This window comes from Cherax quadricarinatus, chromosome 84 (genome assembly GCF_038502225.1).
Source record: "Cherax quadricarinatus isolate ZL_2023a chromosome 84, ASM3850222v1, whole genome shotgun sequence".
NCBI classification, from domain to species: domain Eukaryota; kingdom Metazoa; phylum Arthropoda; class Malacostraca; order Decapoda; family Parastacidae; genus Cherax; species Cherax quadricarinatus.
In genome coordinates, this window is record NC_091375.1 from 1,907,487 (window position 1) to 1,927,588 (window position 20,102).

Sequence of the window (20,102 nt, forward strand, 5' to 3'; positions counted from 1 at the left end):
GGTGAGAGGGATACACAGCCTGGTGCTTCCCTGAGATGGCTGGTGAGAGGGATACACAGCCTGGTGCTTCCCTGAGAGGGCAGGTGAGAGGAATACACAGCCTGGTGCTTTCCTGGGAGGGCAGGTGAGAGGGATACACATCCTGGTGGTTCCCTGAGAGGGCAGGTAAGAGGGATACACAGCCTGATGCTTCCCTGAGATGGCTGGTGAGAGGGATACACAGCCAGGTGCTTCCCTGAGAGGGCAGGTGAGAGGGATACACAGCCTGGTGCTTCCCAGAGAGGGATACACAGCATGGTGCTTTGTTGAGAGGGCTGGGAGAGGGATACACAGCATGGTGCATCCCTGGCTGAGAGAGAGAGATACAAAGCCTGATGCTTCCCTGACTGGAAGAGGAATACACAGCCTGGTGCTTCCCTGAGAGGGATACTCACCCTGGCAGGTGCTTCAGTAAATTGTGGTGAGAGGGATGAGAGGGCGAGGAGTTGTGTGACTAACAGGTATTGAGTGGGTTTAGAGAGGAAATGGATAATAATTTCATTATTATTGTTTAATATATTTTGTGATTATTATTATTATTATTATTATTATTATTATTATTATTATTATTATTATTATTATTATCTGAATTGGAACAACCTTGTGAGACATTCTGTACAAGTTGTGCTGGAAACTTCAAACTCTGGTATATCCCATCAACACAGAATATATAACGAGAGGTGTATGTCTCTGTGTGTATATCCTTTGTGTTTACTTAAGAACATAAGAAAGAAGGAACACTGCAACAGGCCTACTGACCCATGCGGAGCAGGTTCATGTCCCCCCCGGATTAGCCCAATGACCCACCCAGTCTGGTCACCTCCACTCAAGGAAGGAGCACGGCACCAGACCCAGCAGCACAAGCTAGTCAGGTCCAACTCACACCCACCCACACCCACTCATGTATTTATCTAACCTATTTTTAAAACTACACAACGTTTTAGCCTGAATAACTGTACTCGGGAGTTTGTTCCACTCATCCACAACTCTATTACCAAACCCGTGCTTTCCTATATCCTTCCTGAATCTGAATTTTTCCAACTTGAAACCATTGCTGCGGGTCCTGTCTTGGCTGGAAATTTTCAGTACACTATTTACATCCCCTTTATTTTTTCCTGTTTTCCATTTATACACCTCGATCATATCCCCCCCTAATTCTGCGCCTCTCGAGAGAGTGCAGATTCAGGGACCTCAGTCTATCCTCATAGGGAAGATTTCTGATACATGGGATCATCTTTGTCATCCTCCTCTGTACGTTTTCCAGAGCATTTATATCCATTCTGTAATACGGTGACCAGAACTGTGCAGCATAATCTAAATGAGGCCTAACCAAGGATATATATAGAGTTGAAGAACAACCTGAGGATTCCTATTATTTATACTTCTTGATATGAAGACAAGAATTCTGTTAGCTTTATTGCGAACACTAGTGCACTGTTGTCTTGGTTTTAGATTACTGCTAACTTCAATCTCTGTTTTAGAGATTTAAAGTATATTTAACTGGTGGTGAGATAGTTATTTGCAACGTTAATAATGCTGGTGTAGTCGATAGGTTAAACTCCCCATTAACTAGTGAGAGTTATGCATACCCATCCTGTGTGGTGGTAGTCATCCCATATCCATCCTGTGTGGTGGTAGTCATCCCATACCCATCCTGTGTGGTGGTAGTCATCCCATATCCATCCTGTGTGGTGGTAGTCATCCCATACCCATCCTGTGTGGTGGTAGTCATCCCATACCCATCCTGTGTGGTGGTGGTCATCCCATATCCATCCTGTGTGGTTGTAGTCATCCCATATCCATCCTGTGTGGTGGTAGTCATCCCATACCCATCCTGTGTGGTGGTAGTCATCCCATACCCATCATGTGTGGTGGTGGTCATCCCATATCCATCCTGTGTGGTGGTAGTCATCCCATACCCATCTTGTGTGGTGGTAGTCATCCCATACCCATCCTGTGTGGTGGTAGTCATCCCATACCCATCTTGTGTGGTGGTAGTCATCCCATACCCATCCTGTGTGGTGGTAGTCATCCCATACCCATCTTGTGTGGTGGTAGTCATCCCATACCCATCCTGTGTGGTGGTAGTCATCCCATACCCATCCTGTGTGGTGGTAGTCATCCCATACCCATCCTGTGTGGTGGTAGTCATCCCATATCCATCCTGTGTGGTGGTAGTCATCCCATACCCATCCTGTGTGGTGGTAGTCATCCCAAACCCATCCTGTGTGGTGGTAGTCATCCCATACCCATCCTGTGTGGTGGTAGTCATCCCAAACCCATCCTGTGTGGTGGTAGTCATCCCAGACCCATCCTGTGGGTGGTAGTCATCCCATATCCATCTTGTGTGGTGGTAGTCATCCCATACCCATCTTGTGTGGTGGTAGTCATCCCATACCCATCCTGTGTGGTGGTAGTCATCCCATACCCATCTTGTGTGGTGGTAGTCATCCCATACCCATCCTGTGTGGTGGTAGTCATCCCATACCCATCCTGTGTGGTGGTAGTCATCCCATACCCATCCTGTGTGGTGGTAGTCATCCCAAACCCATCCTGTGTGGTGGTAGTCATCCCATACCCATCCTGTGTGGTGGTAGTCATCCCATACCCATCCTGTGTGGTGGTAGTCATCCCATACCCATCCTGTGGATGGTAGTCATCCCAAACCCATCCTGTGGGTGGTAGTCATCCCATACCCATTCTGTGTGGTGGTAGTCATCCCATACCCATGGGTGTGTGGTAAGGTTGCAGAGGCACATAATAGGTCCAGGGTCCTGTAGGATACGTGAAGGATGTGTTCGGAGGTCAACACCCCGGGGCCCGGTCACAAACCAGGCCTTCTGGTGAATCAGGGCCTGATCCACCAGGTTGTTACTGCTGGCTGCACGCAGTCCATCGTACGAATCAGGATGAGTAGGAACGTTACATGGAAATGTGTGAGGGAGGGGAGAGAGAGAGAGAGAGAGAGAGAGAGAGAGAGAGAGAGAGAGGCTTATGAATCTGCCAACCCAAGTTTGGTAATTAATTATGACGTGGGCTGACTGGCTCTTGTGCCTCAATCCTGATTAGTGGTACTTTGTGTGTGTGTGTGTATGTGTGTGTGCGCGTGTGTGTGTGCGTGCGTGTGTGTGCGTGCGCGTGTGTGCGTGCGCGTGTGTCCGTGCGCGTGTGTCCGTGCGTGCGTGCTTACGAACCTGCTTTGGAAGGGCTGGGATCTTTAAGTTTTTAATGGTGGCGAGATTGTGTTGTGGATGTGGCTTGTGTTGTTGGTGCTGGTCCAGGCCACCAGTGTTGCTGGTGCTGGTCCAGGTCACCAGTGTTGCTGGTGCTGGTCCAGGTCACCAGTGTTGCTGGTGCTGGTCCAGGTCACCAGTGTTGCTGGTGCTGGTCCAGGTCACCAGTGTTGCTGGTGCTGGTCAAGGTCACCAGTATTGCTGGTGCTGGTCCAGGTCACCAGTGTTGTTGGTGCTGGTCCAGGTCACCAGTGTTGCTGGTGCTGGTCCAGGTCACCAGTGTTGCTGGTGCTGGTCCAGGTCACCAGTGTTAATGGTGCTGGTCCAGGTCACCAGTGTTGCTGGTGCTGGTCCAGGTCACCAGTGTTGCTGGTGCTGGTCCAGGTCACCAGTATTGCTGGTGCTGGTCCAGGTCACCAGTATTGCTGGTGCTGGTCCAGGTCACCAGTATTGCTGGTGCTGGTCCAGATCACCAGTGTTGCTGGTGCTGATCCAGATCACCAGTGTTGCTGGTGCTGGTCCAGGTCACCAGTGTTGCTGGTGCTGGTCCAGGTCACCAGTGTTGCTGGTGCTGGTCCAGGTCACCAGTGTTGCTGATGCTGATCCAGATCACCAGTGTTGCTGGTGCTGGTCCAGGTCACCAGTGTTGCTGGTGCTGGTCCAGGTCACAAGTATTGCTGGTCCAGGTCACCAGTGTTGCTGGTCCAGGTCACCAGTGTTGCTGGTCCAGGTCACCATGTCAGCATAGTTGCTGATCCCTGTGTTGTATAGCATATCAGTATCATCCATGTGCTTTAGATAGGAGATCCCTAGGCCTGTGACTGTTGTGTGACGTCACGGGATGCGTAGATATCCAGGCTAAGACAGGCAGAGGCTGGGCTCCATTTCCCATCATCACAGTCTGACAATATATATCGTTACCATCCAACAAGTGTGTCTACCTTCAACCCTCGATATCTCCATTTAAGAACCCCTGCGATAAATGGTGGCAGCGGTGGGATAGATTGATCCAGCGGAGTGGATGAGGTCTCCACTGTTGAAATAGCACCGACCCACTGGTCAGGTGGCACGTCATCCTGTACTTGAACAGGGTAAGGATAGTGAACTAGGTCAACGAGGTTGGTATTTGCTCTGAGACGAACACTGTGACCCGAAGTGTTAGCAAGGAGTAAATGGATCTTACTGTCTCTTACAACGTGTAAGGAAGGTTCAACAAATAAACCCTTGACCTTGCAGGAATCACTGTCAACTAGGACGTTATCACCATCTGGAACATTAGGAACAACAACAGACACGTTAGTGAGAGCACTAGCCGCAACAGAGACGTCTTTCTGCAGACGGCATGTGACATCAACAAGAGATGGCATTACTAGTTTCAAGTAATCGTTTTCTGCCACCGACATCTATGTATGTATACAATTCAAGTCCGCTAGATGCTACTATGGGACCGCTTGCAGCTCTTATCCATGTACGAAATTAGTGTCCCGAGGGAACCTTCCCTTATCGTAAGTCTATGCCAAACACCTTGTCCACTCCTGTACTTCCTCTAGTTTGTGCTACTACCAAAACTCCCAACATTAATCACTCGCGTCCATCATCCAAAGCAAGTGTTAAGAGCCATCATTCCCGTAGCACTCGTAGTATGTACAGTACCCACAGTCAAAGAATTTGCTACAATTGTGGTTACCGTGGCCATATTGCTATTAATTGTCATGATAGTCACCCTAAGAAGCGTCGTACTGATGATGAGTACCAGTCAGATCTTCCCTACTGTACTTATCATAGAATTCATGGACATGACACTTCTGAGTGCAATGCTCTCTACAACCTGCAGTACTCTAGATCTTTCCGTGGCCGTTCCAACCGCAGAGCCAGGAGAGGAAACAGACGTCGTGGTTCACAAACTAACCAGAACCAGGTTCATTCTTCCAATTCGGGGGAATCCGAGCGCCGAAGTCTACTCGTCCAGTCGTGACAGTAGTAGGTGATAACGAGTACACCATCCCAGTCCAAAATTCCTATGAAGCATTAGCCAGCCTTGAGAATGACAATCCTGCGGTTGATGCTGCTTCACACGTCTCTGACGTAGAGGAATTTGGGGATGAAGTAGAAAATGCCTTCTCCGATGACAACCCACCTTTCTGTTTGCATATAACTCCTAACGAAACGATTGGTCCTTTAGTACAAGCTTCTGTCCATAATGCGCCCGTTCATGTGTTCATGGACTCTGGTGCGCAAGTTAATATCATTAGGTCTAGCTTGTTTAAAGAGAAGCAGTTACGCCGTGTCCTCCTCGTTGAACCAACTACTGTAACCTCCCTTAGTGGAGTAGCTGGTTCCCTTCTGCGAGTCCGAGGTCAGACTTCGCTCACCTTTACTATCCAAGGAAGAGACTTTACTGCTGCTTTTCTTGTTGTCGACCAGATTACTTTCCCTGGTGACCTTCTACTGGGATTTGCTTCCATGCGAGACTTACGCATTGTGCTTGACCCGTACCGATGGCATGCCCAAATTGACGACTTGATCGTTCCATTCTGGGGTTACCAGCTTGGATCAGAAATCTGTCATACTGCTGCAGAGTATGATGTACGGATTAAGTCCTTACAAGCCAATGCATTCTCCAGTAGCGTACCCAAGTGGTCAGGCACTGGTAACTCTGTCACTCCCATCTGTTTTCCACCTACACCTTCAGACTTGCAAGATAGTGTTCCGTTGCCTCAAGTGTCCGAGGACACTCAGACTGCCTTGAGTGCACAGCCTATCCCTGCAATGACTGCTAGTTCGAGTGGTAGTTTCTCCACAGGGGATGCCTTGTCAGTGCTGGTGCTGGTCCAGGTCATCAGTGTTGCTGGTGCTGGTCCAGGTCACCAGTGTTGCTGGTGCTGGTCCAGGTCACCAGTGTTGCTGGTGCTGGTCCAGGTCATCAGTGTTGCTGGTGCTGGTCCAGGTCACCAGTGTTGCTGGTGCTGGTCCAGGTCACCAGTGTTGCTGGTGCTGGTCCAGGTCATCAGTGTTGCTGGTGCTGGTCCAGGTCACCAGTGTTGCTGGTGCTGGTCCAGGTCACCAGTGTTGCTGGTGCTGGTCCAGGTCACCAGTGTTGCTGGTGCTGGTCCAGGTCACCAGTGTTGCTGGTGCTGGTCCAGGTCACCAGTGTTGCTGGTGCTGGTCCAGGTCGCCAGTGTTGCTGGTGCTGGTCCAGGTCATCAGTGTTGCTGGTGCTGGTCCAGGTCACCAGTGTTGCTGGTGCTGGTCCAGGTCACCAGTGTTGCTGGTGCTGGTCCAGGTCACCAGTGTTGCTGGTGCTGGTCCAGGTCACCAGTGTTGCTGGTGCTGGTCCAGGTCGCCAGTGTTGCTGGTGCTGGTCCAGGTCATCAGTGTTGCTGGTGCTGGTCCAGGTCACCAGTGTTGCTGGTGCTGGTCCAGGTCACCAGTGTTGCTGGTGCTGGTCCAGGTCACCAGTGTTGCTGGTCCAGGTCACCAGTGGTGCTGGTCCAGGTCACCAGTGTTGCTGGTGCTGGTCCAGGTCACCAGTGTTGCTGGTCCAGGTCACCAGTGTTGCTGGTGCTGGTCCAGGTCACCAGTATTGCTGGTGCTGGTCCAGGTCACCAGTATTGCTGGTGCTGGTCCAGGTCACCAGTGTTGCTGGTGCTGGTCCAGGTCACCAGTGTTGATGGTGCTGGTCCAGGTCACCAGTGTTGCTGGTGCTGGTCCAGGTCACCAGTATTGCTGGTGCTGGTCCAGGTCACCAGTGTTGCTGGTGCTGGTCCAGGTCACCAGTGTTGCTGGTGCTGGTCCAGGTCACCAGTGTTGCTGGTGCTGGTCCAGGTCACCAGTGTTGCTGGTGCTGGTCCAGGTCACCAGTGTTGCTGGTGCTGGTCCAGGTCACCAGTGTTGCTGGTGCTGGTCCAGGTCACCAGTGTTGCTGGTGCTGGTCCAGGTCACCAGTGTTGCTGGTGCTGGTCCAGGTCACCAGTGTTGCTGGTGCTGGTCCAGGTCACCAGTGTTGCTGGTGCTGGTCCAGGTCACCAGTGTTGCTGGTGCTGGTCCAGATCACCAGTGTTGCTGGTGCTGGTCCAGATCACCAGTGTTGCTGGTGCTGGTCCAGATCACCAGTGTTGCTGGTGCTGGTCCAGATCACCAGTGTTGCTGGTGCTGGTCCAGATCACCAGTGTTGCTGGTGCTGGTCCAGATCACCAGTGTTGCTGGTGCTGGTCCAGATCACCAGTGTTGCTGGTGCTGGTCCAGATCAGCGGTGGTGCTGGTCCAGATCACCAGTGTTGCTGGTCCAGATCACCAGTGTTGCTGGTCCAGATCACCAGTGTTGCTGGTCCAGATCACCAGTGTTGCTGGTCCAGATCACCAGTGTTGCTGGTCCAGATCACCAGTGTTGCTGGTGCTGGTCCAGATCACCAGTGTTGCTGGTGCTGGTCCAGATCACCAGTGTTGCTGGTGCTGGTCCAGATCACCAGTGTTGCTGGTGCTGGTCCAGGTCACCAGTGTTGCTGGTGCTGGTCCAGGTCACCAGTGTTGCTGGTCCAGGTCACCAGTGTTGCTGGTCCAGGTCACCAGTGTTGCTGGTGCTGGTCCAGGTCACCAGTGTTGCTGGTGCTGGTCCAGGTCACCAGTGTTGGTGCTGGTCCAGGTCACTAGTGTTGCTGGTGCTGGTCCAGGTCACTAGTGTTGCTGGTGCTGGTCCAGGTCACCAGTGTTGCTGCTGTTCTGTGTTTACTTCCTGGATCACCTTTCCACTAACAGTATTTTTCTTGGTTCTATTTTTTTTTAATTATTCCAGAAGAATTGTTTTTCTCCATGGGAGTTCTCCTTTCCCCGTCTCCCAGCTTAGTAACTCCCCCGTCTCCCAGCTTAATAACTTTCCCCGTCTCCCAGCTTAGTAACTCCCCCGTCTCCCAGCTTAATAACTTTCCCCGTCTCCCAGCTTAGTAACTCCCCCGTCTCCCAGCTTAATAACTTTCCCCGTCTCCCAGCTTAGTAACTCCCCCGTCTCCCAGCTTAATAACTTTCCCCGTCTCCCAGCTTAGTAACTCCCCCGTCTCCCAGCTTAATAACTTTCCCCGTCTCCCAGCTTAGTAACTCCCCCGTCTCCCAGCTTAATAACTTTCCCCGTCTCCCAGCTTAGTAACTCCCCCGTCTCCCAGCTTAATAACTTTCCCCGTCTCCCAGCTTAGTAACTCCCCCGTCTCCCAGCTTAATAACTTTCCCCGTCTCCCAGCTTAGTAACTCCCCCGTCTCCCAGCTTAATAACTTTCCCCGTCTCCCAGCTTAGTAACCCCCGTCTCCCAGCTTAATAACTTTCCGTCTCCCAGCTTAATAACTTAAGATTTTCTGGCACTGCATCTCAGTAAGTATTTATCCGACTATTCTTAGAATATTCCCGTCTAGCCGCATCTATCCTATTAGTGACACGGAGGTTAGACACGGAATGAGGATTGCAGAGGAGCAACGAGGATTGACGAAGGATTGGGAATGTCTAGGGATTCTAGACTATTAAAGCTTATAAGAGAACAATACTTAGATAAGGGCAAAGAGCTGTTTGTTCCATTTATGGATTTAGGAAAGACATGTGTATATTCTTCTCCATTGGGAAGTGGATAATAATTCTTCCTCCGTAAGTCATGCATGTCGTAACAGACGACTAACATGCCGGGAGCAAGGGGCTAGTAACCCCTTCCGTATACATTACTAAAGTTACAAAGAAAAACTTAAATTTTTCTTTTTAGGTCACTCTTTCTCGGTGTGATATGGCCAGTTTGTTGGAAAAAATATATACATATTCTTCCGTTTTTTAGTCTCATTTTGTGGCATAGTGCTAGATAAGTTCACAGGTAAGACCTACAAGGTCTTACCTGTGTGTGAGGATAGATGAAGAAAATGATTTATAGGAGGATAAACCAGGGTTCAATTGTAAGGATAGATGAAGAAAAAGATTTGGAGGGGTTAAACTGGGGTTCATCTCTAATTGTGGGGTTCCACCAGTTACTTTCTCATGCTGATGCTTCACTAGTTATGATGACTGTTTTAACTGCTTAAACATTCTGTTAGAAAAGTTAACGTCTTTCCAGTTTCCCCGGCTTTGCTTCTCCTATTTGTTGAGTGTCTTACTATGTGGCACCCTTGTTAAGGTTTCCTTAAAAGTTTGGAATGTTCGACTACGTTGAACTACGTGCGGCCAGCAGTAATAACCTAGTTGATCAGGCCCTGATCAACCGGGAGGCCTGGTCATGGATCGGGCCGCGGGGGGGGGAGGGTTGATCCGCGGAATACCCTCCAGGTAGGTAGGTATGTGCATTACACCCATCCCTCTTTCCTTGAGACTGTTCATCTTCCATTTCTAAGTCTATTCTGGCTGTCCGGTTAGATTCCCGGTAAGGGTAGAAACAGTGGGTATGTTTCCTTACACGTGTTGTCCATATTCACCTATCAGCAAAATGGGTACCTGGGTGTTAGTCGACTGATGTGGGTCGCATCCTGGGACAAAATTGATCTAATTTGCCTGAAATGCTCAGCATAACAAGCGGCTTTCTGTATAATAGTATGTCATTGATGTCAGCTAGGACTGTATACCTTGTACATGTACCTGTAGAAATAGATATATTATTATCGACGATAAATGTAGTGCTGTTCATACTCTTTCTAAGTCTGTATTTTTTTTCTTCCAGTTTACATATTACGCTGCTTAAGGACCTCTCTCTGCTCAGGGATTTCTTGCCTGTTACCGTTTTTTTTTTTTTTAAGTTGTTGTCATGCTTGCTATCTGGCGGTCGTCTGACACTTCACAAATCGATAATGATTCGTTAAAGATTTTTGCTATTATTATAAGATTATTATAATCGTAATTAAGCGCTAAACCCGTAAGGGTTACACAGTTAAGATCTTTGTTAATGTGCTTTCTGACACTGGATCCAGTACTGATGCATCAGCTATGTTCACGAGTCCTCTCTCACTACCTTTTTAACACGTGATAAATAGTTTACAAAGCCCACAAGTTGAAAAATGAGACACTTGTGCCACATTTGGGAACCTTTATTGAGGAAACTTTTCGCCAGGCAGTGGCTTCTTCAGTCCATTACAGAGAAGAACGGTCGAAAAAGAGGATTAGTTTGAGGTAATCAGTCCCTCAGGCTGAGGGACTGATTACCTCAAACTACTACTATTTTTCCAGCGTTCTTCTGTGTATTGACGGTTGAACAATATACTCTCCCCCTAGTGTGCCGCCTTTATTTCCCTACGGGTGGTTATCATTTGTCTTTTACTTTTAACACTTGTGGTTGAAATTTTCCATCAGTTTCTGGGAGTTGTTATTTTTGTTAAGGTCCACTACACTCTACGCCGTATTGAGCCCAACTTCCACTGTAGCTACTCTGGTCATCGTCTCATTCTACCATACTCACCTCGTACAGTTGCTCACTGGTTGCTGGTTGAGTCGACGAGTCCTCCTTACAGACCAGTGATTGGGTCTCAGCTGTGGCCTTCACCAAACTTTCCAGTAAATAGCAGTTTGTGGTTCTTAGTGGTCAGTGTGACTGGCTGATAACACCAGGTAACATCTTTTAGTGTGTGTGTGTGTGTGTGTGTGTGTGTGTGTGTGTGTGTGTGTGTGTGTGTGTGCGTATAACTGGTCAGTTAGAAAGAACTCGTTTAAAATTAAGTCCTTCTAAAATTTTCTCTTTTTCATTTATGTTAATGTAAAAATTAATAATTTTGTACCAAAAGAACCTTAGAAAACTTACTTAAACTTGTTATAACAAGCACAATTTAATTTAGCCTAATCCAGAAAAATATATTTTAGATAAGTTTACAATAATTTAATAAACAAACACAATGAAATATTTTTTTTTCGTTAGGTTCAGAATGATTTTTGCGAAATTATTGCATACACAAATTTTCGTTTGCCTTATTTGGCAGGAAGTGCGTTGCCATTAAGGCAAAATAGCAAGTTTTACTTATTCGGGACTATATATATATATATATATATATATATATATATATATATATATATATATATATATATAAACCATACCACGGACGGGGATAGAACCCGCGATCAGAGAGTCTCCAGACCGTCGCTAAGACTCTGATCGCGGGTTCTATCCCCGTCCGTGGTATGGTTTGTTTGCAATCGTGTCATTACGATTTCGTGAGTCAAGTTATATATATATATATATATATATATATATATATATATATATATATATATATATATATATATATATATATATATATATATAGATATCTTTCGTTGTTCACTGCATGTGTCAGAATTTGATGAAATAACTTTCAAAACAAGCCTGGTGCCCCGGGGGTATGGGGAAACATCGCTTAGCTTTGGCTAGGCGCCCATACGTATTTCCTGGGGTCTGGCTTTGTGGTAAAGTACTAAGGACTCTGATACAGAGTTTGCAGGTTCGAGTCCTGCTGTGGACGTAGAGACAATGTTAGTAAATAATTTCGCCTGTTTGCGAATTGTTAAGTGATTTTATATATATATATATATATATATATATATATAATGTGTGCATGTATGTGTGTGTGTGTGTGGAAGGTAGGCGGTAGTGTGACGGGGGCAGAGAGGCAGTGTGACGGGGGCAGAGAGGCAGTGTGACTGGGGCAGAGAGGTAGTGTGACGGGGCAGAGAGGTTGTGTGATGGGGCAGAGAGGCAGTGAGGCAGTGGAAGCTGCAGGGAGATAAATATAGTGATAACATGGTGGAAGTTAATGAAGGGAGGGAGAAGATGGTTGAGTAGATGGTGGAAGGGAGAGAGAGGCGAGTGTAAGGGAGGACGGAGGTAGAGGAGAGAGGGTAAACGAGGGAGAAGTGAGGAGAGATTAAAGAATGAAGAAGAGAGAAAAGGAACAGGAAAAGAGGAGATTGGAGAGAGTAAAGGAAGGAGAGGAGAAGAGAGTTTAAGAAGTAGTGTAAAGGAGAGAAGAGAGAAAGGAGAGATGAGTACAAGCTATTTACAGGTTAAGGATTCCTAACTTTATTGGTAACAGCTCTTAGCTTGCCAATAAAGTTAGGAATCCTTAACCTGTAAATAGCTTGTCAATAAAGCTAGGGATCCTTAACCTTGTCAAACCCTGTGTAAAAAAAAAAAAAAAAAAAAAATGGCTAAATGAGTGGGAGAGAGAGAGAGAAGAAGAAAAGTAGGGAGAGATTAAGTATAGTGATAGAGCGTTCACCCCAGTAAAGCGGTCACAAGGTATTACCATAGCGACCATATGTACAATATCTAATTGGCCTGCATGGTGTTGTGTTGTGTCTGTTGTGTGTGTGTGTGTGTGTGCGCGCGCGCGCGCCCATCCTGATCCATCCTTTCTCATCTTACTTGTCTGTTTCCCTTAGGTACACTTTGGTTAATGTGGAACAATATCTAGTGTTTTACAGTCTCTAGTGCGGTACAGTATCGTATAACTTCTTAAAGATCAGAAATTTGCAGGTTACAAATATAAATATATATTTATTTTCTGCAGTATACAGGTAATGTAATTACATTTATTAAATGTACACTAAGAGAGGGCTCTCCCTCTGTAAACCGGAGGTGATGTCTCAGCCTTATAAGACTTCTACCGTTCTATTAATTTACAGGTCCTTGATAATGTGAGAAATTACGAAAGCTCTTGGATCTTCACTACTTTTTTCGCAGTGGTTGTTTTGAATATATATTGTATATGCGAAACGTATTGTCTTGTATACATATTGTCTTGTATGAATACTCTGTTTTTAGGTGCGTCACCGTTGTCTTTTTTCCTATCTTCAAATTCAAATTCAAAGTTTATTTTCTATAAGGATTACAATGCTGAGTTTACAGAATTTGGTTATTGTGTGGTTTACATGTAGTAAAGTACTAATTACAGAGGGTACCACTAGAACACCTAGCATGGCTAGGCATTTCAGGCAGATGCTTGTCAGGGATACTAGTCAGAAGCACCTGTCTATCCCAGTTCTTGATATTGGGAAAGTTCTTCAGCTGGAGAGGATGTGACCGAAGGTTCATCCTGTGGCCAGGGAAATTGTTTCCCCACTGACTCTTATTCCCTTCCTCCCACACCTCTACCTCTTAATCTTTCTTCCACCATTTTTTTCCTCTTCCTAGTACTTCCATGTCTTCCTGTTGCTGCATTTTTATTTCCTCAATTGCATACAAGTGTTTCTAGGTCTTGCCGTTCTTTCCCCCGTCCTTTTTCATGCCTCCTCTTTCTCCTATCCTAGTTTCCACTCCCTATACAACTTCACCACTTCTTTACCACTATGTCCTCTCAGTCTCTTCTTTCTCCTCCCGTGTTATTATCGCTACTCCAGCGTCTCCACCAGTTTCTCAAGATAAATTTACATAATGTTTTTCCGATTTCTGTTTTTTTTTATCTGTCACCTGAACGATCTTCAATATTTACCTTCGTCGACAAAATGCTCTCTGAATTATCCCATTTTATCCTATGTGATTTGCATGGCTTCATACAAAACAATTGACGTGATTGGTGTGGACATTGTACGAGATGCCCGATGCGATTTGTAGGATTTGATGCAAAATACACTTAAATCGTGGCGTAAGATGTGTATTTAACTATATCTGCCACTTTTCCCACCTCCACATTAGCTTGTGTGTCTTCCTGAGATTGAGTCGTATCCTTCTCTGTCATTCATCTTATTCTCGAGTCAGCGAATTTACTCCCTAAATCAAGGTCATTAACGTGAATTGCAACCTACAGAGAACCTAAAACTGATCCTTGTGGAACGCCACAAGTAACCACACCCGGGTGATTACAAGCAGGTAACTGGAGCCAAGTAATTACCAATGTGCACGTTATCGGCTGGCTAATTTTTTTTTCAACGTGGAACTCTTGTTCTGTTGATAAAGTCAATATTAGTAATCTGCTGAGGAAGATTGGATGCCTGGGGAAACAATGGGCAAGACAGAGGATGATACGCAGCCAGGAACCCGGACACTGTCATCATCAGTGTTGAAACACCAGTAAATGTGTTGAAACAAGTAATTTGTTTGGAAACACCAGTAATCTGTTTGGAAACACCAGTAATCTGTTTGGAAACACCAGTAATCTGCCTCCTGTGCCTTGTAGATGTACTCTCGTCTGTACTTTCATGGTTGTACTCAACTGTACTCCCAGGTGAACCAGTACCTGGTATAAAGAATAATTTTATAGTTTATAGTTCTCATGAGCTTTATTTATAGCATCGAAAGTGTCAATTACAACAGTGTCTGCTGTTCTATGAGCCAGATCAACCAAGCTGTGATGGAATATGTGGGCCACCATCTGCAACAGCCTGATTGACCAGGCAAGCACCAGATGAGCTTGGCCCAATACCGGGCTCTGGAAGTAGGAAGACTCTCGAAACTCATCAAAGGTACATCATAGATATCAGTAGGTACTTCGTTAAACCTAAGTTATAAATTAACAGTAATCCAACCTACGATAACCTAACCTAAGCTAGTCAAATATAAGTTAACCTACCCTGATCTAACGTAGAGTAACCTAGCATAACCTACTCTAACGAAACCTTACTTAACGTCCCCTAATCTGTCGTAACCTAACCTACCCTAATCTAGCCTAACGTAACCTAACCTGACTTACCCTAATCTAACCTAACCTAACCTAACTTAACCTAACCTTCCCTAATCTAATCTAACCTAATCTGACGTGACCTAACCTAACGTTCCCTAATCTAACGTAAGCTAACCTAATTTAACCTAAGTTAACCTAATTTAACCTAAACTAACCTAACCAAACGTGTCCATGACTTGTGCATGTCACTGTATTTATTAGAATTATTTTGAAGTTGATTTATGTGACCTTTTATCCGGACAAACACTGGTGTTATCCGGAGATTATAAGGACACTTTAAAGTGGGATATAATATAATGAACTCTGTGTAATAGGCATAATTCAAGGGAGCACCTTGATGGTGCTGGAGGGAGCTCGTGATCCCAGGAGTTGAAGCAGCTCTCTTGGACGCCACGCCGGGAGTGTTGTGCTCTTAAAGTTGTGCGTGTGTGACCTCGTGAGGGTTTAGAGCTTCCCCCGGGAGTGTAATGTGAGGGGTGACAACTGTGATTGTCACTTTGAACTGAAGGTTAGTGAGGTGGTGGGGGTCACCACCCCCTCCCTTTCCTTACTTCTATCCTCCCCCTCCTTAACTCTATTCTCCTCCTCCTCCCCCTCCTTAATTCTATCCTCCTCCTCCCCTCCTTAATTCTATCCTCCTCCTCCCCTCCTTAATTCTATCCTCCTCCTCCCCCTCCCCCTCCTTAACATTTTCCTCCTCCTCCCCCTCCTTAATTCTATCCTCCACCTCCCCTCCTTAATTCTATCCTCCTCCTCCTCCCCCTCCTTAATTCTATCCTCCTCCTCCTCCCCCTCCTTAACATTTTCCTCCTCCTCCCCCTCCTTAATTCTATCCTCCACCTCCCCGCCTTAATTCTATCCTCCTCCTCCTCCCCCTCCTTAATTCTATCCTCCTCCTCCCCCTCCTTAATTCTATCCTCCTCCTCCCCCTCCTTAATTCTATCCTCCTCCTCCTCCCCCTCCTTAATTCTATCCTCCTCCTCCCCCTCCTTAAATCCTCCTCCTCCACCTCCTTAATTCTATCCTCCACCTCCCCCTCCTTAATTCTATCGTCCTCCTCCCCCTCCTTAACTCTATCCTCCTCTCCCCCTCCTTAACTATCTATCCCCCTCCTCTATCGTCCTCCTCCTTTAACTCTATCCTCCTCCTCCTCCTCCTTCTCTATCCTCCTCCTCCCCTCCTTAAGTCTATCCTCCTCCTCCCCCTCCTTAACTCTATCCTCCTCCTCCCCTCCTTAACTCTATCCTCCTCCTCCCAATCTCCCTCCTCCTCCTTAACCTATCCTCCTCCTCCTCCTAATCTATCCTCCTCCTCCTCCTAACCTATCTCTCCTCTCCTCCTCCTAACTCTATCCTCCTCTCCTCCTCCTTAACTCTATCCTCCTCCTCCTACCTAACTCTATCCTCCTCCTCCTCCTCCTCAACTCTATCCTCCTCCTCCTCCTCCTTAACTCTATCCTCTCCTCCTCCTCCTACTCTATCCTCCTCCTCCTCCTCTTATCTCTCTCCTCCTTACTCTATCCTCCTCCTCCTCCTCTTAATCTATCCTCCTCCTCTCTTAACTCTTCCTCCTCCTCCTGCTTAACTCTATCCTCCTCCTCCTCCCCTCCTTAACTCTATCCTCCTCCTCCTCCTCCTTAACTCTATCCTCCTCCTCCCCTCCTTAACTCTATCCTCCTCCTCCCCTCCTTAACTCTATCCTCCTCCTCCTCCTCCTTAACTCTATCCTCCTCCTCCTCCTCCTTAACTCTATCCTCCTCCTCCTCCTCCTTAACTCTATCCTCCTCCTCCCCTCCTTAACTCTATCCTCCTCCTCCCCTCCTTAACTCTATCCTCCTCCTCCTCCCCTCCTTAAGTCTATCCTCCTCCTCCTCCTCCTTAACTCTATCCTCCTCCTCCTCCTCCTTAACTCTATCCTCCTCCTCCCCTCCTTAACTCTATCCTCCTCCTCCCCTCCTTAACTCTATCCTCCTCCTCCTCCTCCTTAACTCTATCCTCCTCCTCCTCCTCCTTAACTCTATCCTCCTCCTCCCCTCCTTAACTCTATCCTCCTCCTCCTCCTCCTTAACTCTATCCTCCTCCTCCCCCTCCTTAACTCTATCCTCCTCCTCCTCCTCCTTAACTCTATCCTCCTCCTCCCCTCCTTAACTCTATCCTCCTCCTCCCCTCCTTAACTCTATCCTCCTCCTCCTCCTCCTTAACTCTATCCTCCTCCTCCTCCTCCTTAACTCTATCCTCCTCTCCCTCCTACTCTATCCTCCTCCCCCTCCTTAACTCTATCCTCCTCCTCCTCCCCTCCTTAAGTCTATCCTCCTCCTCCCCTCCTTAAGTCTATCCTCCTCCTCCTCCTCCCCTCCTTAAGTCTATCCTCCTCCTCCCCTCCTTAATTCTATCCTCCTCCTCCCCTCCTTAATTCTATCCTCCTCTCCTCCTTAATTCTATCATCCTCCTCCTCTCCTCCTTAACTCTATCCTTCTCCTCTTCTTCCTCTTTCCCTTCTTCCTCATCCTCTTCCTCCTCCTACTTGCCGTGTCATTGACATATAATTATATAAACTAGATAGTTGGCTTGAGCTTGTAATTACCTCCTAACAACCAGCCTACACTCCCCTGGCTCTCACTCGTACGAGTTTACCACTCAACAAGATAATAATAATTATATAAAAATTAGAGCCCGAGATAAAGATCCCCAACCCAGTTATATTCCTTGAACCCTAAAAAGACACAGGAGCTGTAACTCAACACCCTAAAAAGGAGACTAGGAGCTATAACTCAACCTAAAGAGACCCAGGAGCTATAACTCAACACCCTAGAGAGACCGAGGAGCTGTAATTCAACACCCTAAAGAGACCCAGGAGCTGTAACTCATCCTAATGATGCCGTTCCTGTGCCAGAGAATTGAAAGTCCTGCACCTGGTCCTAAACCTGGTCCTTGTGTTGGTCAATGTGTGCCACTGTCAGAACTCAGTCAAGTCAGACTCAGGTGACTACTCCTGCTATAGGGCTCTTGATCCCGGGAATCAAGGCTACCTTATTGTTGCCGAAACGTTCCCTTTTAGTCTTGATAGGTTAGTTTTTTAGCCTTGATGTTGTTAGTAGCCTTGATGTTAGTCTCTTAGCTTTGATAGTTGTTGGTCTCTTAGCCTTGATGTTGTTAGTCTCTTAGCTTTGATAGTTGTTAGTCTCAGCCTTGATGTTATTAGTCTCTTAGCCTTGATGTTGTTAGTCTCTTAGCCTTGATAGTTGGTAGTCTCCTATCCTTGATATGGACTGTGGAAATCTCAGAGTTTGAGCATATTAAAACATTCCCTTTGAAAAGTCTTCCTAGCATGTCTACAGCACACACCATTTGTTCACTGTTGGTCATGTAAAGTGATTTTCTGGTATTAGACCCGAGCACAAGGTTTGAGAGCAGGCCACACACTCCAGGCTGTGGCATGCTGCTGGTTAGGTGGGCAATTGGAGTTGAGGCCTATCAACTACACGAGGGGTTATTAAGATTGGTCATAGACCGGGCCGCTGGGGCATTGATCCCCGAAACCCTTTCCAGGTATGTCACCTTTTCACCGTCAAGCACACTTTAACACCTAAAGTAGCGATTAAAGCCAACTATCAGCATAAACACACTGAAAGTATATATCCTGAATAAGGTTTTTGAGTATTCCAGGTACCGTACATAGTTGTGTTGTTATTGAAAGAATAAAAAGTACTGAGTATATATCAGTGTATATCTCCTATATACATTTGCTGCTGACTGTCAAGTATAATTCAGTAAGAGTCACGAGCACATGACTGTCATTTTCTACCTCACTTGTGGCTCTTGTAATTACCAGAGTGACTGCAGGGATCTCGGCGATGTTTTAGGAGTTCTTTGATGTTGATTTAATGTCTAGTTTTTTAACTGATGTTCATTTTAATTTACCGTGAAGGTATTAAGTTATAATTGTGTGTTGATTGGGAATTTGTGTTGTATTAGATGTGAATGTTAGTGTTGTGTTGATGTATTAGTGTTGTGTTGATGTATTAGTCTTGTGTAGTGTTAGGAGGGGTGTTGATGTATTAGACTTGTGTAGCGTTAGTGTTGTGTTGATGTATTAGGCTACCCTCCGCCACGCCTACCCTCCCCTTCCCCTGTCCTCCTCTTCCCCTACCCTCCACCGCCCACTACCCTCCACTTACTCCTACGCTCCTCTTCCCCTACCCTCCTCTTCCCCTACCCTCCTCTTCCCCTACCATCCTCTTCCCCTCCAACCCTCCACCACCCCTACCCCTCTTCCTCCTACCCCTCTTCCCCCTATCCCTCTTCCCCCTACCTCCTCTTCCCCTACCTCCTCTTCCTCCTACCCTCCCACCTCCTACCCTCCTCTTCCCCCTACCGTCCTCTTCCTCTACCCTCCACAACCCCCCCTACCCTCCTCTTCCTCTACCCTCCTCTTCCTCTACCCTCCACAACCACCTACCCTCCTCTTCCCCCTACCGTCCTCTTCCTCTACCCTCCACAACCCCCTACCCTCCTCTTCCCCCTACCCTCCTCTTCCTCTACCCTCCTCTTCCTCTACTCTCCACAACCCCCTACCCTCCTAATCCCCCTACCCTCCTCTTCCTCTACCCTCCTCTTCCTCTACCCTCCTCTTCCTCTACCCTCCACAACCCCCTACCCCCTCTTCCCCCTACCCTCCTCTTCCTCTACCCTCCGCTTTCCCCTACCCTCCTCCCCTACTCTTGATTCATCATAGTTTTTGCCTGCCTCTTGACCTTTGTGTGCGTCATTCACTTAGTTACCTTTGGAGAGTCACACAGGAGCTGCCTTTGTTGATCTGTAAAGAGTTGCTTCGACGCCTTTGTGTGATTTATACACTCCAGCGAGCCTTTGTTTACACTCCCACACTCATTTGTGTATTGTTTACGTGTACACACTGATCTGTGCACTGTGTTAACATGTACACACTCACTTGTGTACTGTGTTTACATGTACACATTCACCTGTGGATTGTTTACATGTACACACTCGCCTGAGTATTGTGTTTACATGTACTTGTGTATGCACTCTCATGGACAGTGTTTACATGCACTCACACTTGTGTACACACTCGTGGATATTGTGTTTTTGTACATATTCGTGTACACACAGGCCTGGATGTTGTGCTTATGCGTACACGCTAGTGTACACACGTACACATAACTATACGCTCATGTAAAACCTCGGCCCCACACACACACACACACACACACAC